At 39.1% G+C, this 25,564-nt stretch overlaps 1 long non-coding RNA gene across 1 annotated transcript in view; it reads left to right on the top strand.

Moving 5' to 3' along the window:
- LOC108976495 overlaps nucleotides 1-25,564 on the top strand; it is a 147,068-nt gene that overhangs the window by 100,338 nt on the left and 21,166 nt on the right. Inside the window, exon 3 of the long non-coding RNA XR_001993954.1 lies at nucleotides 19,596-19,672. This is a non-coding gene — a long non-coding RNA (uncharacterized LOC108976495). The remainder of the gene's footprint in view (nucleotides 1-19,595; nucleotides 19,673-25,564) is intronic.

Raw genomic sequence — 25,564 nt, 5'->3', positions numbered from 1 at the left:
TATGACTAAGATGAAGGTATATAAAGAACTATGGTAACTTGCACTTAAAAGCAAACGCTAAGCAAAGAAGCTACTGCATTTAATAATATTAGTTAACTAAACTCCGCTATTGTTCTCAGACATTAAACGAAAAAAATGTCACAATGTTCTTCCATCTTACAGCTCTCCACAAATATAACGATGCTGCGTGGACGCTTAGCGGACGTTCGATCAATATTCTTTTGTCTTTATACCCCCCAGGTCTATCACCCGCTCTTTCAACGCTTTCGTAATGAGATTACAATGTCTGCGATTGCGCTTTTGACCGACAAAAATGTCTACATTTCCACTTCACTGAACTCACATTGTCTACTCGATATGTCAAAATCACTGACACTGACACTAACGAAAATACAAAAAAAAATTGTAACGAAAAAAAGAAAAAGTCAGAAAATTTTATTAATTTAGTTTGACTATAAAATATCTATAATGACAATGTAATCAAATAATAGGTACAATTGGAATTAGAAAAGTAGAGTAGATTGGCTGAGGGCGCGTCAGTATATCCATTCAGGTGAAACCACTCGACCAAAACTTTAAGTTAACGAAAATTTAATAGAAGGTTGCACATGGAAGACATCACCATCGCTGCCCGTTACCATTTGACTTATATATATTATAACTCAAACCACCAAAAGCAATTCCCCTCACCTCATACGCAGATTGTTGTACGATATTGACGTCAGTCATTGGTATCGATGGTATGTGTTCGACTTTGGACAAAGAAAAGTCATAAACTGCGCTACACCGATGTGGTCGGCTGGACATACAGAATGGCAGACGATGAAGCTTTCGACGTATTTATATACTGCACACCGAACGATTACATGATGCTCTTTAATGTCTCCGGTTGACGATATACACAGTGAGGTCCGCATACTTCCGATCAAGGTACTTAACGAATTCCACTCCAGCAGTTTCTCCTTCTCAAACTGCGTTTCTCTCTGTATATACGCGAACGTTTGCGCCTCTCCTTTTGGCTTCAAGAAGCCGCTCATTAGTCGGAATCGTCGATATCGGATAACTGTAGAATATAGCTGTCATATAAACTGAACAATCAGAATCAAGGGCTTGTATGGAAAACTTTTCAGTTGAAGAGACATTTCACTCAGCTCATCAAGCTGATAATTATACTCTCGCAACAAAGTTGCTAAAGAGAGTATTATAGTTTTGTTCACATAACGGTTGTCTGTAAGTCCTAAAACTAAAAGAGTCAGATATAGGGTTATATATACCAAAATGATCAGGGTGACGAGTAGAGTTGAAATCCGGATGTCTGTCTGTCCGTCCGTCTGTCCGTCTGTCCATGCAAGCTGTAACTTGAGTAAAAATTGAGATATCATGATGAAACTTGGGGCTCGTATTTCTTGGCTCCATAAGAAGGTTAAGTTCGAAGATGGGTAAAATCGGCCCACTGCCACGCCCACAAAATGGCGGAAACCGAAAACCTATAAAGTGTCATAACTAAGCCATAAATAAAGATATTCAAAAATAAAATAAAATATTCAAAATTTTGCACAAAGGATCGCATTAGGGATGGGCATATTTGCACGTAATTTTTTTGGAAAAGTGAACGTGGYCCMGSCCCCTACTAACTTTTTTGTACATATCTCGAAAACTACTATAGCTATGTCAACCAAACTATATAGAGTCGTTTCTTTTAGGCATTTCCATATACAGTTTAAAAATGGAAGAAATCGGATAATAACCACGCCCACCTCCCATACAAAGGTTRTGTTGAAAATCACTAAAAGTGCGTTAACCGACTAACAAAAAACGTCAGAAACACTAAATTTTACGGAAGAAATGTCAGAAGGAAGCTGCATCCAGGCTTTTTTAAAAATTGAAAATGGGGGTGGCGTCGCCCACTTATGGACCAAAACCATATCTCAGGAAGTACTCCACCGATTTCAATGAAATTCGGTATATAATAGTTTCTTAACACCGTGACGACATGTACCAAATATGGGTGAAATCGGTTCACAACCACGCCTGAAATCTCGATTATCACTTTATCATGCGAGAGTATAAAATGTTCGGTGACACCCGAACTTAGCCCTTCCTTACTTGTTTATATATATATTTTTATACTGTCTTCGACATTGGTAACCATCTCTACAGAGCATAAGGTTAAGCTCCAACTGATACTATAAGTATTTGGTATTGGTGCAGCGGCTATCGAGACTTACTAAGATTTGTAAAGAAACTTTAGTTGTTGTGAGTTTAAGATTTTTTGGTGAAAAATAAAAAGCCCTCCTACCTCTAAAAATATTTTAACATAAAAAGTATGCGAATTAACCGCGATTTTCATGTTCATCCGCTTGTCAATTGGCAACCATTATTCAATTAAATGCATTTCGAAATCTTGTCAAATTAGATGTCAGCCCAAAAAACGGACTACAATTTGATTAATTGTTATATTTACTGCTATTTCAGCGCACACAATAAAACCGATCGAATTTTCGCCCACATTTCGCACCATCGGTGTGAAGAGACAACCAACAACACCTGCTAAGCCAACGGTCCTTTGCATCAAGTTATCAGGCAATCGCCTTTGCACCATTTCCCATCAGCTGCATTGGCTGTGGGCAGAAGAGATGGTGGATAAAGAAGAGCAAGTTAATTCGTTATTTAGTTGCAATATTTTTTTATCTTCGTTTTCATCTTGTCATTTTACATTTCGCTCATTTCCTGCGCACAGCATTTTCTTTAAATTCAACGGTGTCATTAGTCAGCTGCTTTGTATATCCGTACGCGTGTGTGTGTGTGTGTAGGTGTATGCCTAGAAAATTTCCGCAGCCAATTTGCCCTTTTTATTTCCACACAGCGTGAATGCTGCTTAACACCTGCGACCTCGCAAGGAGACGTGAATTAGGTGTCATGCCGATGGTGTCAATGATAGAATCACCCCCGCATCTCTTATGGTCCATAGTATCTATGTAGCAGAGCGAATTTAGTTTTAAGCTATTTTGCTTTACTTCTTAATTTAAAGCAGAATTTGCAGCCAATCAGTGGGCATATACCATCTCTGAGGAGTAACCATTACTACATAGTTATAGTAGAACTCCGAATCGGCTACACGAGTAGATGAATATCTTGTCTAGGAATGTTGCAGATTATTCTGAATTCGAAGAATCACATGAGTTTCATCATCTTCCACACATACTCTGCATTCTGCCGAATCAACTATTGCAATTTTCTGGAGGTGGGCTTTTAAGGGAAGGGAAGGTGTCCTGTGATAACCGCAACAATATACCCTTCTACCTCGAAGTGGAAGTTTTTTGGTATGTCTACCACTATCACTACCCTAAAGTAACTTTTTGTTATGATTGCCTGCATTACCAGTGCCTTGGAACACTGAGATCTTCCTCTAGGGCCCATTACTTCAAACAAACTTTATTGTGGCTTAGCTGTCCACTACAAGGTTTATAGACTTGTTGATTAAAACAGGAGCCAAATTTGTACCTTCTTTTATTCCCACTATTTCGGTCAGAAAAAACAAATTGTAGTCATTTAGTTTAAAGCTACTTTCTACATACGTATAAATTGCTACACAAGCAGCCCGGTCTTGTTCCTCTTTCACTCTTTAATTCGTCGGTGAATAGATATATTTCGATTTTGGAATTCACAAAACCAATAGGTCCATTCTTCCCTAAAGGAAGCGAATGAAAACGATGGCTTTAATTTATCATGGATCTCTGTTTCTCGGTCGCTTGTCCAATTTAGCACGAAACATAGCGAAACTATTTTTGAATTTAGCGGGAAAAATATACACGATACGCTTACCAGAAACAATGGAGCAGGAAAGTACTAAATATGAGATCAATTAGAGTTTACTAACTAAATTGAGTGCTGAGTGAACTAGAGCTTTTGATCAATGCAAGTTGACCATAATATGAGTAAAAGGCGGAGGTTCCGCTTTGACTCACTCTTCTTTCTTGCGAAATATGTTTTGAATATATTATTGTAATACAATTAAAGTATATATATATTGCCTGGTCTGAGAAAGACCCGGTTTTTGGAAAAGCTTCCAGAAGCAAGCCATATATATAACTTTGTATACCCTCATCTGAACTGGGATCCAGTTTTTACCTACAAATTATCTCTACATAACCAACTAGAGACAAGGAGTTAAGATACCATAAGTGCGCTGGCTGATATCTGAAAGGCTTCCTATTTTAAGGCTATTATGTCTACTTTGCCCACAATTCAAACCAATTTACGTTTAGTCACCGACTGGGAATTCAACTCCATATTATAATGTAACAGAAGCAAAATTCGCCGTGACTTATTCTTCTTCCTTAAACGACTGGGGCACTCGTTCTTCCTTTTCGCTGTTTACCGGCATTTGGAGATCCCATGCGTAGCCAGATCGTTCTCCATCTAGTCTTTCTAAAGGAATGGAAATCTTTCTTTTTCTCTTCCCCCGGCGGCTACTGCGTGGAATACTTTCAGAGCTGGAGTGCTGGAGTCCATACGGACGACAAGACCTAGCGAGCGAATCCACTGTCTTTTAATTAGCTGAACTATGTCATTGTCGTCGTATATATCGTACCGTCCAACGTTCCATCGACTGCAGTGCTCGTGGCCATGCGCAAAACCATAAAGCTTCCGCAGAACCCTTCTCTGGAAAACTCATAACGTCGACTCATTACATATTGTCATCGTCCATGCCTCTGCACCATATAGCAGGACGGATATTGTGTTTGGCTTTTCTTTTCAAGTGCGACGACTGTTTATTTAATGACAGGAAATATTCGTGGATTTAGTTCTGCTCCTTCCTTGAAGTGAATTAGACCGCAAAGACGTTTAACAGGAAGATCACGTTTGTATACAATACGAACTCGAATCCTAGCTGCACTCAACACCTTTCTTTAGTTAGCATCGGCTCAATTTAGATTGATTAAATATATTACTACTATTGGGTTGTGTAATAACTAACCTTCACCCAAGTTCTACAATGTCCAACATACGCTGTCACTACCATCGCTCCGGGAGAAGGTAAGCCAACACTAATCACCGAACTCTAACCCAAAACTGACGCAGATAATAAGGAGGTCAATCGCTTAGGGGCAAGCGCTTGCCAAAGCGATATGCTGCCGGATGCTACACGACGCCCACATCTCAAACGTGAAACTTACCTTTGGCCAATAAATTTTCCAACACAGCTGAATAAAAAGTTATTAACTTGTGTCTAAGGAGAAATGGAAAATAAAGAACTAAGACAACTTACTGTCTTACCTCAATACCCATGTGAAACAACAAAATTATAGAAAGTTGAAACGAGGTGAAGATGTTGGCGTTTAAAGCAGGCGAAAGTTACGGTAGTGGTTGCCACCTGCCACGAAACATTGCAGAAGAAAAATTCACAGACGGCGTCACGGCCGCATAGCCTCAACTTTGGCGCATAAAAATGTGCTGCGTAATTGTTTTAGACCACGGCCCAAATATACTTGTACGCGAACTTACTTCTCCGCACCGCCACACACACACACAAAGTCTATAACTAGCTGCTAGCAGCTGTTGAACTTATTTGTACCTTTGCATCTGAGCAAAATGCCGAGAGGCGAACGGTACGTTGTGGCATTGCGGCAGTCGATTGAGTCGTTGCCAAGCCGCAGGCTAATTAAACTCAGAAGCAGTAGCAGCCAAAATCAGCAGGAAAACCTCCATCTCCATCTCCATTCGTAACGTCAGCGGCGTGGTCGCATCAAAAGCAGTAGTGGCTCAGTCACCACAAGCGCCGAAAACTTCAGCGAACGTTTCACGTGCACCGCAACCAGCGCCACAATCTCATTCACACACTGCACCGCATGCCACAGGCAACTGATCCCCGCCGCTTACTCAATCACTAATGTACTTACACATTCCCTCCCGAGACACATAGGCATCTCACATTCACGACTGTCATTGCCATCGTACACACAAAGTAAACATGAGAGCAGCTGGCAGCCACTCGCCTGACCCACGCTCTCTCACTCCTTCGACCGTGACGGCATATTGTGGTGGCTTTAAAGATTTGCTTACATTTTAAATATGTCTATTAAATTCTCAAAGTAAATTTTCCCATTGCGCCAATCGACAAGGCGCAACACACAATGTATCTGTTGGCGGCTAATTTCTTATGAAGTGCGAAAGAAAAGTAATTTAAGTTTCGAAATGTGTCATAAAGCTTATAATTAATTTGCATTGGAATTTCCTTTCCGCGAATTTTGCGCAGGCGAATTATCAAAGTTGCGCTTAAGGCCGTTAGAATTACCAAGGTGAATACGCAGCGCTGTCAAGTCTAACAAGATAACGAGAAAATAAGTTTATTGTCACTTTTGATGAAGTCCACAAATGCTTTTGTAGCTAATATGTATTACGTAACATATTTGTAATTGAGCAGCGAAATATGGCGTCCCATTAAATCGATCAAATGTGGGTGCTTTGACGTCMTACAACATACCATATAGGAATAATTAACGCCGACCGTTTGACAGTGACAACACAGATTGGAAGAGAGCTTGAAGAATAGTATTGCCATTATATCGGAAGAAGAAAGTAATCATTTTTGTCTCTGTCACACAAGCGTCTGCAGGAACAGTTTTGCGAAAACATTCGAGAATCCGAAACTTAGAGTGTTGTTGTGCGAATGTGCTGTCATCCATGTTATGCAGCAAAGGAAAAGTAGAGTCAGCTTTGTAATTGCTCTGCAAGGGGCAACAACCCCGATCACAACCTTTCTCACAAGGGATAAGAAAATCTGGGAAACAACTTCAACAAACCGAACACAACTGCGATCTAGAGAAAAACCTTCAAAAATGAACATTCCTGTCACAAGAAAATATATTCCGCAGAGTTTAAATTTCACCAAAAAAGACTGAATGATTCGATGTCGATTCGATTTTAAGTTTCTTATATTCAAAGAAGTTGCTTTTCATGAAAGTTTGAAGTACTTCGGCATTTTGCAACACAGATTTTGTATAACAGTTTGCATGATTCCTTGTCACTAGTTGCCTGAAAAAAGGGTTTAACAGCAGAAGCTTTCAATAATTTTGTGTGGGATAAAATAATATTTAGATCTATTTATTGAGGGATATTGCGAAAATAGCTTAAATACCTGTGACCCCAATTCGAAGATAATAAAAAATCACTCGAACAGCTGATTATATGCCGTAGTGTTGTAAGAGTCGACCGATGCCGATATGTATGATGTTCGTGAACCTACCAGCTTGACTCTACAAAGTGTTCGTTGGATATCTTAACACTACAGATAATATAAGGTTCTTCGCGAGCTGTAGATGATTTCATTAATAAGTACCACGGAGAAGGGCTTAATTGAGCTGCACTTGAAAAACGCTAGAGTGGTTTGATAGTCTAAAACCATAGTTGAAGGAGAATCCAAGACTTTCTCTCTTTACAATTCGATCTATCCGTGAAAATCCTCACTTGACCTCTTCGGCTTCATACCTCCGAAAAGTCTCTCGCAGGGGGGAATGCAATCGAATTAGTGAACAATTTCAGTGTGGCCCTATCGCAGGCTACTCGTATACCCAGTTTCCTTAAATCTAATAGCGCCTTCGACGTCAAGCACAAGATATGTCTACAGGTAGAACATATAGAAAGACATTGAGTGCCATTGGGGTGGTCCTCTGTGCACCATAGATGCCGATGAGGTTCGTCCTTCAACTTATGTGTTTTTACGAGAAAAAGAGTGAAAGAGAGACGATTCATTATACACATCCTTTCCCTCCCTATCTACCGTTCTATGTTTCAATTTTCCACATTCTATATTACATACCAATCAGACCTTACCTAATGCATATAATCTACATATAGTATTCATATATCCTTCAAATGACTTTCTCCCTGTCTGTCTTGCCAAATACCCGCATCCTTTGCTCCTTAAACATATTTGTTTACTAGTGTGAATAAAAGCAAAACTATTCTATTAAATTTATAATCCTCTTTCATATTGCAATATTTTCTTATGTTAAACAAATCCAGTTGTGTTTGCTTATGCCAGATTCTGGTGTCACTGCGTAGTAATACTCGGTCTCTCTCCCTCCGCTCCTCGCTGAAGTGGAAATTTTCTTTAAAACGCTCAAGGCGAATACGCTACGCAATTCAATCAACAACAAAAGAGGTGAAAAACAATACGCACATATGAACATTACACATACACACGCAAAGGCATGTTTACATATATACACATGTTTATGCAAATAGGCTGCCGAGTGGCTATGTGTTGGTAAGCACTTTAAATATTGAAATGTCACTTTAAAATAATAGTGCAGAACGCTACGAGTGAGGCGAATGTGAAAACAAAGAAATTGTACAAAAATAAAATAAAATAAATCTTTGTATGTCTGCATGTAGCGAACATCGCTTCATACATACGTGTGAGTGCACATGGAAAATATTACCGGCGGACATGACGTATGAGTAACATGTGTGTCTTCATGCAAGTGGGCACTGGTGTGTATGGGTATTTGCATATGCCTGTGCATACATATGTACGCATTTAAATAATTTACAATTTACGACAATTGCGTGCAACGGCAGCCACAGCAGCAGCGACAGCAGGCAGCAGCCGCAAACGCTTCCATGTCGGCAAAATGGCTCGTCGCAGCAGCTGCTTTTTTTGCCAGCTGCTTCCATCTAACCGCCAGCCGCTTTGTCAAATTTATTATTTATAAGTGTTATAAATTTTTTATATGATTTTTATTGTTTTTGTTCTGCTTGTTGTTCACTTTATGTTTGTTTAATGTGCAATTTTTCGCCTGCAGCAAATCATTTTGAGCCGCAAATTAATTATAAAATGATTAGAGTTTATGGCTGCTGCCGTGTGAATCAGTAAAAATTGGTGAATAAAAGAGCTCAATATATGGCGAGAGGATGTTTAAGGACACAGAACAGGGAAAAATGATTGCAAAAAAAATATTTATTACAAATTTTATTCCTCGATTTAACTGTTGTATTGTTGTAAATTCAAAAATTTTGATAATTATTTCAAGCTACATATATAAAATAAGAAAAAGGGTTAACTAAGATTGCACCAAAACTATACTGCCCTTCATAAATAACAAAAAAAATGATATTACAAATATTAACTTTGATCGCTCAGTTTGTTTGGCAGCTATATGCTATATATCGGATATCGGCGTTTCAGACAAATGAGCAGTGAGAAAAGAGCATTTGCAAAATTTCATATCTATATCTCAGAAACTAAAGGACTACTTCGTGTATATAAAAACAGACAGACAGACAGACATGGCTTAATCGACTCAGAACGTTACAACAATCATAGATATATATACTTTATAGGGTATCCGATGTTTGCTTCTGGCTCCTATGAACCTCACGGCAAGCTTCATCTACGTTGTTCATTATATAAGCACAGAGAGTCTTCTAAGCCGCCTCCAAACTCTAACCAGTGAGTCAAATGACGCCCCAGATATCCTTAATCTCTCTCTCTCTCTCTACCTCCTGCTCCCTCATCAACGCTCACTCTCTATATCCTTCCCGCTCCCTCTCTCTCCCATCACTCTCTCTCAGTTCCTCTTAAACACTCGATGTATGCATATTTGGACCTAAACATGAAAATACTCTGAGTACTTCCATGATTTCAGCTCGTAATTATACAAAACTTTTGGAGCAATTTTTTTAGGATTCTTCTGTAATTATACACTGCAAACATGAGAGATATTTATGCAATATGGATATGTTCGTTTCAGTCTCAATGGAAGAAGCGGTAAAATAGATATATGGAACCATAGCAGAAAGTTGAGGTTAGAGTGCTGGAGCTATACGGAACGCTGTGACAAGGGAAGGGACCATAAATTGTTGTTCACTCCCCTAACAAATTTCCAAGTGTAGGGAAAATTGTTTATTCAGTGAAAAAATCAATTTTCAATGCTGACAGAACTGAGTAACAATAATTTTGGATTAAGGACCCTCAAGGGGGAAACAGATACAATTTTTCTGGGGTTACCATCAACTTCTAAGTTGGTGGCATTACTGAAGTACGAGTGAAGACCCGTAACATCTAAGACAATGTCCCGTAACAGATTCTATTCAATACTAAAATTTTAACATGTAAATGATAATTCAAAAATCCCGGAAAATAGCTATTGCAAATTCGCGCTGATTGATGCTCTAAACAAGCGCTCAAGGGCAGAAGCTTCATCAAACAATATTACCCCATAAAACCAATTAGGCGTGGTTCTAAATTGTGGTGTTTGTCGGATCAAAATGGCTATATTAAAAAGTACTAAATGTACCAAGGAAAAGACGAAACTATGAAAGCAAAGTACGAGGGATTTGGTCTGTGGGAGAGAGTTTTTTGGTCCCTCACAGAAGACGAGTGGTGCAAGAACATGTATGTGTATTTTGAATGTAATTTGTTCAAATTCAGAAAGTGTTTGCATGTGGAACTACTAGAGAAAATGAAAAAGGACTGCCAGTCAAGCGAATTTGATCCACGATCAACAACGAATGGAGTAATTTCTTATGTGAAACTATTATTTTACATATGGCCCAAACAGCTCACGACTTCCAGTCTTAGACCAAGTATCGTCTGGTTAGACAAAGAACACCCGGTTGATGACGAGCTTAAGTGAGGAAGCGAAACATCCCATTCACAGAGCGTTAAACGGGACAAAGACTGAGGCGAGTAGGTTCTTGTGTCGTACATAAAGGAGCGCAAATTAGGTGTGGTATTCATGGTAGGAAAGAGACTCCGTCGCCGAGTACTGTCATTCACTCCGGTGTATGAAAGTCTAGCCACAATCTGCATCAAAACGGCATTCTTCAGCATATCGCTGATTTGCGCCCACGCCCTGACGGAAGAGAAGGACGATGTGACCAAAGATGCTTTTTATGAGTGCTTGGAAAGCACTTATGAGAGCTGCCCCCGCCACGATGTCAAAATCGTGCTTGGCGACTTTAACGGCAGGGTGGGCAAAGAAGGTATCTTTGGCATAACAGTCGGTAAATTCTGCTTCCACAACGAAACAACCCTAAATGGTTTGAAGCTGATCGACTTCGCCGGGCCCAAAATATGGTTATGTGTAGTACTACATTCCAGCATAAGAAACTGCATCAAGCTACCTGACTGTCTGCGGATCGAGAAGCCACCCTCCAGATCGATCATATTATGATAGACGGAAGACACGTCTCCTGTGTTTTAGACGTGCGTAGAAAAAACGCACGACATCACACACAAGCAAAGTTCGACGTCAACAAACCGCCCAAAAAATTTTTACTCGACTTGCTATCCTGCTCTCTTTGAGCACTAGTCAACAACTTGCTATAAGGGACGGCATTTCAAGCTCCTTACGTACAGCTACAACCGAGACCATTGGGTTTCGGAAAATCGAAAACAGACTGCCTACCGCGCAACGTTACGATCGATCACAACACGTGCGGGATGGGATAGATACCGAGCGTAGAAGAGGGAAGTGAGACGTATTTGCAGACCAAAAAAGAAGGGGCCGAAATGCATGAGTATAAAGAGCTTGATAAGCTGGCCGACAGGGGTAATGCTCGAAAATTTTACGAAAAGATTCGGCGGCTAACAGAAGGTTTCAAGACCGGAGCGTACTCTTGTAGAATCCAAGGATCTAGTCACCGATGCCCATAGTATACTTAAATTGTGGAGGGAATATTTCTTCAGCCTGCTTAATGGCAGTGAAAGTATAACGCTAGGAGAAAACAACCCCGATTCGATATTCGAATAGTAATTACCCATCTGAAGAATAACAAAACGGCGGAGTCCAATGGATTACCACACCACCTCTTCGTCGATTTCAAAGCTGCTTTTGACAGCACGAGAGGGAGCTGCCTTTATGCCGCGGTTAGTTCTGCTTTCTCCAGACTGGGCAAGGGGGCAAGGCGAAATATCTCCTTTCATCAAACAAACAGTTGTCGCACTCACGACTTGGCTCTCGCATCACTATTGATAGTCAGAACTTTGAAGTCGTAGATAATTTCATCTATCTTGGAACCAGTATCAACACCACCAGGTGTTTCCAGGCCACTGCCTGGAAATCCATGCCAAAATAACTCTTGCCAACAGGTACTACTTAGGACTGTCTAGGCAACTTAGAAATAAAATCCTGTCTCGACGAACAAAAACCAAACTCCATGAGTCACGCATTATTCCCATCCTGCTATATGGTGCAAAGGCATGGACGATGATAACATCTGATGAGTCAGCGTTACGTGTTTTCGAGTGAAAGGTTCTGCGAAAGATTTATGGTCCTTTGTGCATTGGCCACGCCGAATATCGCACTCGATGGTGATATGCAATGCCATGGACATACGAGGTCAGCGAATTAAAAGACAGCGGCTACGCTGGCTTGGTCGTGTTGTCCGAATAGAAGAAAACACTCCAGCGCTCCGGGGGAAGCAGAGGGAGAGGCAGACCTCCACTCGGTTGGAGAGATAAGGTGCAGACGAACCTGATTATAGCGGTGTCTATGCCAGTAAAGAAGTAGAAGAATTTTCACGGCACTGAGCAAACTAAAAACTCGGGAGAAGGGATCGAAAATACATTCATTTTTTTGTAAACAACGTTCATTAATGCTTATGTTGTATACCGCCAAACACATGAAAAGATCACTCCGTTTGAATATATGTATGTATGTATGATCCATTGCTCAAGACCGAATGTCGCAAAAGAATATTGGTGCCAATAAAGTCAAGCAAAAAACGTTGTTATAAGGGTGCTTCGATTGCAACTGATTCTCGATTAGGTAACTTGGGAGTACATTGACCAATATTTGTTGAAAGTCGAGGAAGATGTGCGATGTGGCCTTAAAAAGATTCAGTCCAAAATGCATTCGAAAAGCCCACAATACGGTATATTTTTACGCTGCAATGAAAAACGAACTGTTTCGCCGAATATCACGGCATTAATATGTAAATAAAAATGTTTAAACTCTCAGCTGAATGATAATATTGAAAAATAAGTTAGAAACACCAATTTTTTCTCACCTTGGGCAACTAAGGGTTAAGGCTGGTGAAATTCTGCTGTCCATTAATCCCTCAACGCAAATAAAAGCTTTAGTTGAAATCTTTTATTGGGATGGACGAACCTGGTATATACATACAATCTCCACCCCTTAATTTTGGGACGTGGTTGCCAATCAAATGAAATATTTTTATTAATGAGAAAACGGGATTTTCAAAGGTTTCTACTCATTTATTAAATGCATTATTTACGGTTGTGATGTTTTATCTAAAAATTTACATTTATTTAAACTTTTATTGTTGCTATTTATTTTTGTTGTTTTTTGTATGTTGTGTATTGTGGCACTTGCACCTAAACAGCTGGAATTCTGCATTTTTCATGCGAAAATTTATGGGCATGAAAAGCGCACTCACTCATACAAGAGCACTCACGCACACACACACACACACACACACGTGTTTGGCGCACTTAGGCGCAAAGACAAATGGCAAGTGCAACACTCAGCATAACAAAAGCGCACACACGCTCACACATACAAACAGGCGAACGCAAGTGAATAACGTGAAAAGCTCAAGCGTTTGAATGCACTTACAACGTCGAGGGCGTGTTTACATATAAAGGTAAGTGTTTGTGTGTGTGTATGTGTGTGAAGTAATTTTGCAATTAATTGCGCCCAATTTAAAATGTTGCAAAATTAATTCCGACCTCTTCACATACAAATGCATAATACAACGAGTGCACACATGAAATGCACATGCACTCATACAAACACATACACACACGCACACATTCACAGACGTGTGTGGAAACATTTGCAAAAACAAGTGAATGCTTTTTTCCATACAATTTCGCAACAAGGAATGCAATGAAAGAAATGCAAATGCATAACAGCATGTTACTGTCGCTGCACACCTGCACATTCACGCACACACATCCATACTATGTGTATATGGAAATGTATACATAGTGGCATGCAGCTTTGCAAATACATATATAATTTGGATAAATGTTAACACATAAGAGGAATTTTGTTTGTATTAAGTGATACAACTGGTTATGCAACTCACCTTTTATGAATTAGTTTCGAACTAGTTACATTAAAAGTAGTTTACGTGTATCGCTTAATTACGGATTTTTTAAATAAAATTACTGTTTATGTTAATTTATGCAACTGGTTATACAACTCACTTTTGATGAACTAGTTTCGATCTAGTTGTTTTTTAATTACGGTTTGTTTTTATAAAATTTTTGTTTTCCCTAACTCTATTTAAGCGACTTTAGCGCGTAACTGCCAGGTTGACATCCCAGTTGAAACAAGGAAAACCCGACCGCAATGAAGATATAATTCCCTTCGAAGCTGCACTTTTTGTAGTATAAAAAGATATAAAAATATCTCGTTTCTGATTTGAAAGGTTTATTTAGATACTAGTGGTCCGAACTGAACAATATATTCGTAAAATTTTATAATGCTTTGTATAATACTTTACGCCGAATTTCTTAGAGATGCGTCGTGAAATGATAACGAACGGGCAGACGCAGAGGTCTTCTTCTTCTTTTGCTTCGCATTCGGACGACATGATCTGGCCAGCGTTCATCATCGTTCCATCGATTGCGATATTCACCGTGCCTAATGCTCAAATGACCATAAATCTTTCGCAGAATATTTCTCTCAAAAACTCGTAACGTCGACTCATCAGATATTGTCGTCATCCGTGCCTCGCCACCATATGGCAGAACGGAAATTATGAGTGACTTAGTGAGTTTGGTGTCTTTTCTTCGGAAGAGGGCTTTAATTATCAATTGTCTACTCAGTTTGGGTTGGATTCGAGACTGACATGGTTTTTTGGTATTAATATTGATTCTAAGATGAACGAAATTATTTACGACTTCGCAGATAAGACTATCAGGAGAGATTTCGTCTTGCCCTCGTACGTTAACAGACCCATTTTCTTCACCTCCTTATCCTTTATGGAGAAAGCAGAGCTAACGGAGCGCGTGTTGAGGCCAATGATATCTATATCATCATCTTACGCCAGCAGTTGTACCCTCTTATAAAACATGCTACCTTTTCTATTCAGTTCTGCAGCTCGAATTATTTCCTTCAAGAGTAGATTGAATAAGTCGCACCAAGTCGCCTTGTCGGATACCTCGTTTGGTATTGAGTGGCTCTGAGGGATCATTTTCATTCATGACGAAGTTTTTCGTATTGCTCATCATCAGTTTACACAACTGTCTTAGTTTTGCGGGATACTTTTCAGACATAGCGGCATAAAGGCAGCTCTTTTTCGTGTGGTCAAAAGCAGCTTTTCGTGGCTGTTTTCTATTATTCATTGGTAGAGTTTTGTACCCCAGCACACAATCCTTGGGAGAATGGCGAAATGGTTCGCCTTCTAGCTTCAAACGGATGTTTTTGGACTACCCAGAGAATACTTGGTTTAAGACCGGAAGTCTTGAGCGGCTTGAGTCATATGTGAAACGATCGTTTCTGGTCATTCCCAAGTGAATGGCAATCAGAGAACGTGAGCTACATATGACTCCATCCTGCAGTGGAGTCTATAAATGTCAATAATATTACATTTAATTGAGTAATTTGTTAAACTCCAAGTTCATAGCATTATTCTTATTGATAACTCTGAGAGATATTTGGTCTAACCACTTCAGGACCTTTACGTGAACCTCGTACTGACGACATTTTCTTTTTTTGCTTGTTTGTCTAGGTCGAGCTTAGCTTTTAAGTATTTTTCTTACACCGTAGTCTTATAGAGGTTCTTCTCCTAGAAGAATTATATAAACAAAAAGATAATGAAATTATTGAGTGGTTAACCGGGGTGTGACCATGACCTCATTGTTTGAGTTCGTAACCTTTTATCTTCAAACAAGAAGCGAACGCAGCTTACTTCATGGCTGCAACCTTCAATCTTGTTTTAGCTCTGTGAAGACCAGACAAAGTGGTGTGAGGACCAATACTCGGTGGTTTCTTAACTATCTTCGCTCCAAAAAAAACCCTAGTTTATACAAGAAAGCCCTGATCGGCGACATACGATAAACTTCGTTTGTTCAAACCCGATGCCAACCACTTTCCGCTTTACATCCAAAAATCCAATTGCGGCTCACGTTGGATCAGTAATATTTAAGCAAACACCACGAGTCTCAGCTGTCGGGTATACGTAAATGGCAATACAAAGGAAGTGAATGTGTGTGGAACGGTATGCGTGTCCTGCTGTGCGTGTGAAGCATTAAAATTGCAACGTTGAATAACACGACCAACAGCAACACATTTAGCAACAGCAACAGAAACAACAACAATAGGCAACAAAATGACAATAACAACAAGCAAACAACTAGTGCCGCCAGCCGTGCAAAAGCGCATTAAAGCGACACATAGCCAACGGAAACGGAAAAGGAAAAGGAAGACGATGAGCAGCTAGTCGACGACCAGGACCAGCACCAGGCAGACCAAAGAGCAGCGGAGCCGCTGACAAATGCAGAAGCATAAGCAGGAACATAAGCATTTTCGCGCAAGTATGAGGAAGAGGAAGAGCGAGCAGCGCACACAAACACACACACACACCCACCTTCACGTATAGAGAACAAAGCATAAGAAAAGGGGAGAAAAGGGAAGTGTTCGCCAAAGTAGGCACTTTTAGTTGCTCAATTTCAGCTTCACACTTCCGACAGCGTAGCCTAAGGCAGGCGGTGGTGGCGAATAATAGGCGGAAAGCAGTGAGTGGGTAGCAATTGCTGTACGTTGCGGGGGCGGGGGGAGGGTAGCCGGCAGTGCAGAAAGTTGAAAAGAACAGGTGACAGTCGCAAAGTTCCCCGGAGCCAGAGCTTTTGTAATAAGACTTGGCCCATTAGGGGCTTGGCTCATATATTTTCCACACTTTATGCGGCCATCTATACCGTTATATATACTTTCGTACACACAATCGGCCATATGCAACCAAATTAAAGAGCAGCAGCAGCAACACCAGAGACAAATAAAGAAGGACATAGAAAACGAAGCAGTCATCATTTAAATGCGCAGTCGAGCAATGCATGCACTACGAGAACCATGAGAGGAATTGTTAAAACAAGAAACTGCGAAACTCTTAAAAAGTGGAGGCGACGGAAAAAATTGCATTGCTGTAGAAAATAAACGCACAAGTGTCACTTGACGGCAACACAAATGAATGAGTGAAATGAACAAACAGACACTAACAAGCTCGAACTTAGCAAACTGCTGCGACTGCAGATGGGAAGGGCGGCAGGATGGACTGTGCTCTACGTCTAGTAAACTAAATAAATAAGGGTATACAACAAAAAATATAATAGAAAGAAATGTTTAAGAAACACCATATAATTAAAGCGAGACTTTTCAAAACAAGAGAATTAGAGCAAATCCTTAAGCAAAGTTAAGTTAGTTACAATATTGAATCCTGCTTATGAAACAAAGCTACGAACAGCAAAGTTAAAGATAAATCCGGTGTTATTATTTACTCTTACTGGTAAGAGTAATCTTTAAATGAGTTAAAAGTTAGTCAAATATAACGGGTGATCCAAGCAGAGGAGCTTTCTTCAATAGCTTTTTTGACAGATCACTCGTGTGTCGTGTCAAAATGTCAGTTTATTTTTGTTTAGTATTTTTTAGCATTTCGCCAAGAAATGACAAGATGTAGAAATCGTTCAACTTTATTACGAACATTCATGTTCTGTAAAGAACGTGTTTCGCGCGCTTCGCTCAACTTTTGGTCAATGTAATCGGCCTACTGAGCATACTATTCGCAACATCATCACCCACCTTGAGACCCAGCATGCTTTACTGGTTAATATTTGGTTGTCAAATATCTCCACCTTTTTGTCTTTTGAATTTCGCGGCTTTATATAGCTGCAGAGATCGTATCTTGTCTTGACATAACCTACAAAACGACGCCATGCATGGTTAGTTTGGATATTGCGTTCAACAGTTAGGAACGTGTAAACATGGAGTTCACTAACGCCGAAATTCGCGCTTTTTTCTAAATATTCCTTCGTTAAAGGAACGACGATTCAGAGCGTGTGAAAACGACACCATGGATACGCTAACCGTCGGAAGACCTGTGACCAGGAATCATGAAATCAAATCAAATCATGGAAAACATCGAGTTAGTCCGGTATGTGGTATCTCGTGACATCACCTAAAAGTTGGAAATTAGTCACCAAACCATTTTAAACCATCTGCAGAAGGCTGGATAAACAAAAACGCTTGATGTTTTGGAGCCGCATGATTTGAAACCTTCTGGAACGAATCAACGCTTGCAATATGCTGCTGAAACGGAACGAACTCAACCCATTTTTGAAGCGGATGGTAACTGGCTACGAAAAATTTATCACATACGACAATATCAAGCAAAAATGGTCGTGATCAAAGGCCGGTGAAACATCCCAAACAGTGGCCAAGCCGGCATTGACGGCCAGGAAGTTATTGCTATGTGTTTGGTGGAATTTGAAGGGAATCAACCACTATGAGCTGCTCGCATATGGCCAGACGCTTAATTCTACCATCTACTGCGAACAACTGGACTGCTTGGGTGTAGTGTTCCGTCAGCACAACGCCAGACCACACACTTCGTTGATGACTCGTTAGAAGCTACAGGAACTCGGATGGCAGGTATTATCGCAACCACAATATAGCCCGGACGTAACGCTAAATAATTACCACCTGTTCCTGTCCATGGCGAACGCCTTTGTTGGTGAAAACTTGAACTCAAAAGAGGCTTGTGAAAAGTGGCTGTCCCAGTTCTTCGCAAATAAAGAGGGGGGCTTCTACGAGCGGGGTATTATGAAGTTGCCGTCTAGATGGAAAGATATCGTCGAATGAAACAGCATATTTGAACTAAATCCGATCATTGTAACAATATTTATAAAGTATTGAATAAAGAGCAACAAAGCGGAATGGAGATAGACTACGTCCAGCACTCAGTGAAGAAACTACAGAAGCCATAGTTGAGAGTGTACGAAGATTGTGAAGAGTCGATTCGGCGCCGTTCGCAGGAACTCAGACTGAAGTATGATATGACTTTGCGCATCGAGATCTTAAATTGAACGCATACAAAATACAGGGCGTGCAAGAACTGAAGCCGTTAGCCGCGGCCAAGATTTGAAACAGATAATCTTCAAAAAATAAATGCCAAACAATGTTCCTTCGAATCATAATAAACATTCTCCATTAAATTTGAAGTTTTTATGTTTTTTCTTTAAAAAAAGTTGGGAACCTTGAAACGAAACACTCTTTACATAACAACGGTGAACAAAAAGAATGGTTTTTAGTTTCTGTTTTCATGGTCAAATTCTGGCGCTAAACATTGAAAAATATTAGAATTTTTATTTTCAGCTCTTAAAGTTTGCTTTTGTCTCCTACGAATGGACCTGAATTGCTTTTACGAACATCATTGCTTTAATAAGAATATCCCCTTATTTTTGGTGTTGGAGAAACTGAAATTTAACATACAAAAGTCCAAAGGAGCCCAAAATTCCGTCGATCTTTGCAATAAAGGCAGCTTAATTTATAGACTTGCAAATAACCTTTGCTAGAACTTTAACTTGAACTTTTAAACATAATTACCTATTTTATTTTCAGATTAATACCAAAATGTGGTCTATGTAAATCAGTTGATTTCTACAATCATTAGAGCAAGAGGTCTTCAGCATTACCAGGTAATTACAAACAGCAAAGATATTTCATTTAGAATATTTCAAAAAAGAGTGACTAGCAGAAAAATTATCAGGGCAAAGCATAGTTCTTATTTATAAAAAAAAAATAGCTGAAAGAATTTATCACCAGTCTGTGTTAACATTTTAGTTTTTTTTTTTTTTTAATCCTTTCATGATTTCCTGGTTATTTTTTACACCGTGGAGAAGATGCTTATCTCGGTTATAATCGCGTAAGCAGTGTTGGTGCCAATAAAAAAAGAAGAACAGGATACGAGTATAGTAAATTGGCCACGAAGCTTATTCCACCTAAAAGGAAACGTCGGAGATTCTATCAAATACATATCTAGAAATGATCAGCGTGACGAGTCGATTTGGCTTTGTATTAATTAGCTGTTCGTTTATCCGTATATAGTATAAGTGTCCCTCCGAGTTTTTTTTTTTTTTTTCTCACGAAGCTTCTCATTTGTCAAAACCATCGATATCGTACTACTCCCGCATATAAAGGGATATTTATTCAAGGTTCCCTACTTTTTTAAAGAAAAAACACATGGAAATGTTTATTATCACTCGAAAGAACTTTTTTTCATTTATTTTTTGAAGATTATCTCATCCTTTGCGTCCATCCGTAACACTGGTAACGGGTGAATAACATCCGTGATATTTTGCTCCAAGGTAAGAATCGAAGTGGAATTGTCCGCATTTAGACTTTAGACTTTACATATCCCCATAGAAAAAATCTAATGGTGCGTTATTATGGAGCGTTAACGATTGCTATTTACGTTGAAGTTCCCACCGGCACCATTTTTGGAGAAATATGGACCGATGATTCCACCAACTCACAAAGTTTAAGTTCCCACCGCCACCATTTTTGAAGAAATATGGACCGATGATTCCACCAACTCACAAACCAGACTAAACCGTCGCTTTTTCTGTATGAAATGACAACTTTTGAATTTCTTTAGATTGCTTTTCGACTCAAATGCGGTAATTTTGCTTATTTGCATACCCATTGAACCAGAAATGTGTCCTCATCGCTGAACAAAATTTGGCTCTAGAACGTCGGGTCTTCTTGGAACTTTTCTAAAGCCCATAGAGCAAAGCGATGTGACGTGGGAAGGTCAAGCAACTTCTGTACTTGCACAAGCTGTATTTTGAACGTTTAAATTTAATATCCCGACGTAAAATACGCCAAGTCGTGCCATGCGTCCATCCGAGTTGCCGTGAACGCGCCGAAACGACTCTCCATGGTCTTCGTATACACTCTCCGCTACGGCTGCTATATTTTCTTCACTACCCTGCTGAACGTACATTTTCGATCGAATATTATCCAATAATGAATGCTGGGTCTCAAGATGGCTGAAGGTGTTGCGAATAGTACGCTCAGTATTCCAATTCTTTACAGAACGTGAATTTTCGTAATCAAATTAAACGATTTGTGAACATTTTTCAAGCGTAACTCTTTCCATAATGAAATACCAAAAAAATACTGCACAGAAATAGCTTGACCATTTGGCGAAATATTTTCACGAAATCTGGCAGATATTATAATTCACGGTTTTGCTTCAATGTCCATACAAAGTGTTCAGTTTGGATAATTATATTATATAGTTCTAATACAAACTGATGGATCGGACTGAAGTGCTTGTATGGGAAACCTTTTCATTTGGTATTTACAAGCATAAGTATATATATAATAGTATACGCGTATTTCTATATACTCACTACACACACACGTCTGCCCAAATGTAGATTATAATAAATATAACAGTACATTTAGCTGCCATCTACTACATACATATGTGTATGCGAGTATATATGCCTGTTGCAATGCAACCATTCACACACTCGGCTATTTCGTTCATTGAGTGCAAATCAACGGCGTGTCCCACATGGGAACAATTTCAACAAGAATATGCATTTTCGCTTTTAAAACAAAAGCTTCGCAAAGTGAACAAACAACAACAACAACAAAAGTGGAGAAAGTAGAAAGAACACACACTAAAAGCTAAGGCTTAGTAGTCATTTAATGGGCTGTTGTGCTTTTGTGAGCTACACAACAACACAAGCAAGTGACACAAACACACAAATCTCACATAAGAGAGTTGCTGATTAACACACATGCAACAACAAAGGAAGTTATATTAACACATTGAAGTTTTTGCTGTACATTTTTATAACAGCGACTTAATTTTCCAACTGGGACAACAAATACAAACACTTTGCACACACCAGCACACCCTGTATTTGAGTAAGGAAAACGGGAGTGCTTTGCTGCATTAAGTAGCTTATTGTAGTATGCGGAAAAAAAATATTTGCATTGAGAGTTTACATCAGTTAAATTTACCGTTTACTAAAAAGTTAAAGCGTGTTTTTTTTTTTTTTTTTTTTTTTTTTTTTTTTTTTTTTTTTTTTTTTTTTTTTTTTTTTTTTTTTTTTTAATTCAATTAATCGTATGAGGTACTCACAACGTGTCATAGTTTGAAAAATTTGTTTTTGGATTGCATACTAAAATAAGTTTACGCAAATACAACTCTGATCGCTAGGTTTGCGGATCGTTATAACTTATAACCTTAAGAGACTTTGCGAAGCCCGTAATAATTATATAATATTTGGTGCGATATTCGGTTTCGATGCACCACTTTCCTGTTGGTCATGCTTGCGCTCTGCTCTCTTGTCCAAAAATTAATTAACAACAAAGTTAGCAAGTTCTCTTTTAATATCAGCGAGTATATGTATGTCACATGGGAGAGATGTACTCGTTTCATTATGCCAGTTGTTTTGATTTCAATAAACAACCTTTATAAAATACATCAAGACAATACTTCTTCTTCTTCTTTAATGCCAAGATCCCAAGTGCAGCCAGGTCATTTTCCACTTGATCTTTCCAGCGGAGTGTGGTCTTCCTCTTCCTCTGCTTCCTCCAGCAGTTATTGCTTCGAATACCTTCAGAGCTGGAGTGTTTTCATCCATAAGCACGACATGGCCTAGCCAGCGTAGCCGCTGTCTCTTAATTCGCTGAACTACATACATATGTATGTCAACGCCAGGCTACACACTTCGTTGATGACTCGTTAGAAGCTGCAGGAACTCGGATGGCAGGTTTTATCGCAACCACCATATAGCCAGGACATAGCGCTAAGTGATTACCACCTGTTCCTGTCCATGGGGAACGTCCTTGTTGATGAAAAGTTGAACTCAAAAGAGGCTTGTGAAATGTGGTTGTCCCAGTTCTTCGCAAATAAGGAGGGGGGGGGCATCTACGAGGGGGGTATTATGAAGTCGCCGTCTAGATGGAAACAGATTATCGAACGAAACGGCATATTTGAACTAACTCCGATCATTGTAACAATTTTTATAAAGCATTGAATAAAGAGCAAAAAAGCGGAATGGAGATAGACTACGTCCAACACTCAGTGCTGTCTCCTAATTCGCTGAACTACATACATATGTCAACGCCGTCGTATAACTCGTACAGCTCACCGTTCCGTCGGTCTATATTCCGCAAAACTTTTCTCTCGAACAATCCTAAGACCGACTCTTCAAATGAGGTCACTGCCATGCCGCTGCACCGTAATGACTAATGATAAACGACATATTGAATTCGGTTTTAGCTCGTCGAGAGAGGACTTTACTTTTCGTTTCCCTACTCAGTCCAAGTAGCACCTACTGGTAATAGTTATTCTGCATTGATATTGTTGTTGGTGTTAATACTGGTTCCTAAATAGACGGAATTATCTACGACTTCGATAACTTCGAGCTGCAACTGTCACCAGTGACGTGGGAGCAACACGCGAGTGTGTCGTCTATTTGTTTGATGGCAGGAGATATTTCGTTTTGCCCTCGTTCACTACGAAAGAATGTAGACATGACGGCGCGGTTGTTGAGGTTAATGTTATCAATAATCGGCATACGCCAGCAGCTATACAATCTTATAGAAAATTTTTAAATACTCGATTAAGCTGAGAGAGGTCCTTCCCGCTCTTGACGGAGCTTTTGATGTTGCTCAACAACAGTTTACAGAGCCGTAGTAGTTTTTGCAGAGATACCAAATTCAGACATAGCGCCATAAAGGCAGCTCTTTTTCGTGTTGTCAAAAGCAGCTTTGAAATCGACTAAGAGTTGGTGTGTATCGATTTTCTTTTCACGAGCCTTTTATAAGATTTGCCAATTCTAAAGCCACACTGATAAGGTCCATTCAATTTGTTGACGGTGGGCTTAAATCTTCCACATAATACGCTCGATAAAACCTTATAGATTGTGGGGTATCCCTTTTTGTGGATTTGGCAGAGCACACTTAAATTCCAATCATTGGGCATGCTTTCGTCCGGGGAATCGGGTTCGCCATCTGCGGGTGTTATGTTTTCACTGACATTTAGGAGGCTGGAGATGTGCTCCCACCATAATTTAGTGTACCCTAAGCATCAGTCACTAGATCACCTCTGTGGATTCTACAAGAAAATGCTGCGGTCATGAAACCTTCTGCTAGTCGCCGGATCTTTTCGTAGAAGTTTCGAGCATTATCCCCCTAGGCCATCGTGGCTAGACGCTCATGTAGTACTGTCTCCTAGAATATCATCACATTAAACTCTAGTCACTTTAATTTTAATCATCGAAAGAGTCAGATATACTAACTGATCTGAGATCTCCTTCCTAATGTTAGAATGTTCTACGAGAACGGTGCTAACTAACTTACTTACATACTTCAAATGCCTCAATAGACATTATATTTTAAGTGAGCTGCTAAAATGCTCTAATGATCATTGAACCGTGGTTCAACTGCTTGAAAACCCACAAAATCTAAGTAATACATAATATTTTTTTAATAAAGCATTTAACCTTTTCTCAGATGATTGTTCACTGATATACAAACGCTAAGCTTTTCCAGGAGTTCTAAAAATATGCTAATTAAATATTTTTCCTTGATATACTCTAAATGCTTATTTACAATATATATATATAAATACATATAAGAGTATACATAAATAGAATAGCCGACATTCCTGGTTAGTAAGCAGAATCCAAATGCTAAGAAACAGCTTCGCTTTACTTTTTATCACAATTACCCGTAATTTTAATAGCTAGTAAGAGCCAAAGCTAAGAAGCTTAAACGCTTATACTGAAGTACATGGTAACGTACTTACTTGAACACATCAACGCTTGAGAACAATCTGCCCAGGGAGAAGTGCGTGCGGGGATATCTCGAGCGAGTAATTTTTATTTAAAATTCTCTTGGAATTCTTTTAATCACAAGTGTGTGCAGAAAAACATAAGCATATGCAGATACAATAAAGAACAAGCATATACCCAGTAGAAAAAAACCTGTAAAGGAAATAGACGCATTCAGCTACTTGGTAATGAGTTTAGTGACTAGTTGTAGCGCGAGCACATAATATAGACATTCACATCAGGCAAATATTGAAATTGAAAACGTTATTAAAATAAAATACTAAAGAAACAACAAAAATAGATTAAAGATTAAGATTAAAAAAATACTAAAGATTAAGGATTGAGATTACAAATTAAATATTAAAGATTAAGATTACAGATCCGGATTAAAGATTTAAGATTAAGGAATAAAAATTAAAGAATAAATATTGATGATTGAAGGTTAAAGTTAAAGGGTAGGGTAGGTGGGTAGACAAAATATGAAGTTTAAAATTTAGTATTAAAGATTGAGGATTGAAGATCAAAGTTTAAGATTAAATATTAAATATTAAAGATCAAAGATTAGCGCATAAAGAATGCAAATTAAAGATTAAGTAGGTCAAGAACAGAGATTCAAAATTAAAGATTATGATTAAAGTTAACACTAAAGATTCAAAATTTAATTAAGGATCAAGTATTAAACTTAAAGATTAAGATTAAAACTAAGAATAATTCTAAGGTTAACAATAA

This window comes from Bactrocera latifrons, unplaced genomic scaffold (genome assembly GCF_001853355.1).
Source record: "Bactrocera latifrons isolate USDA-ARS-PBARC rearing strain unplaced genomic scaffold, ASM185335v1 scaffold_77, whole genome shotgun sequence".
Classification (NCBI taxonomy): Eukaryota; Metazoa; Arthropoda; class Insecta; order Diptera; family Tephritidae; genus Bactrocera; species Bactrocera latifrons.
This window is presented reverse-complemented; position numbering and strand designations above follow the sequence as displayed.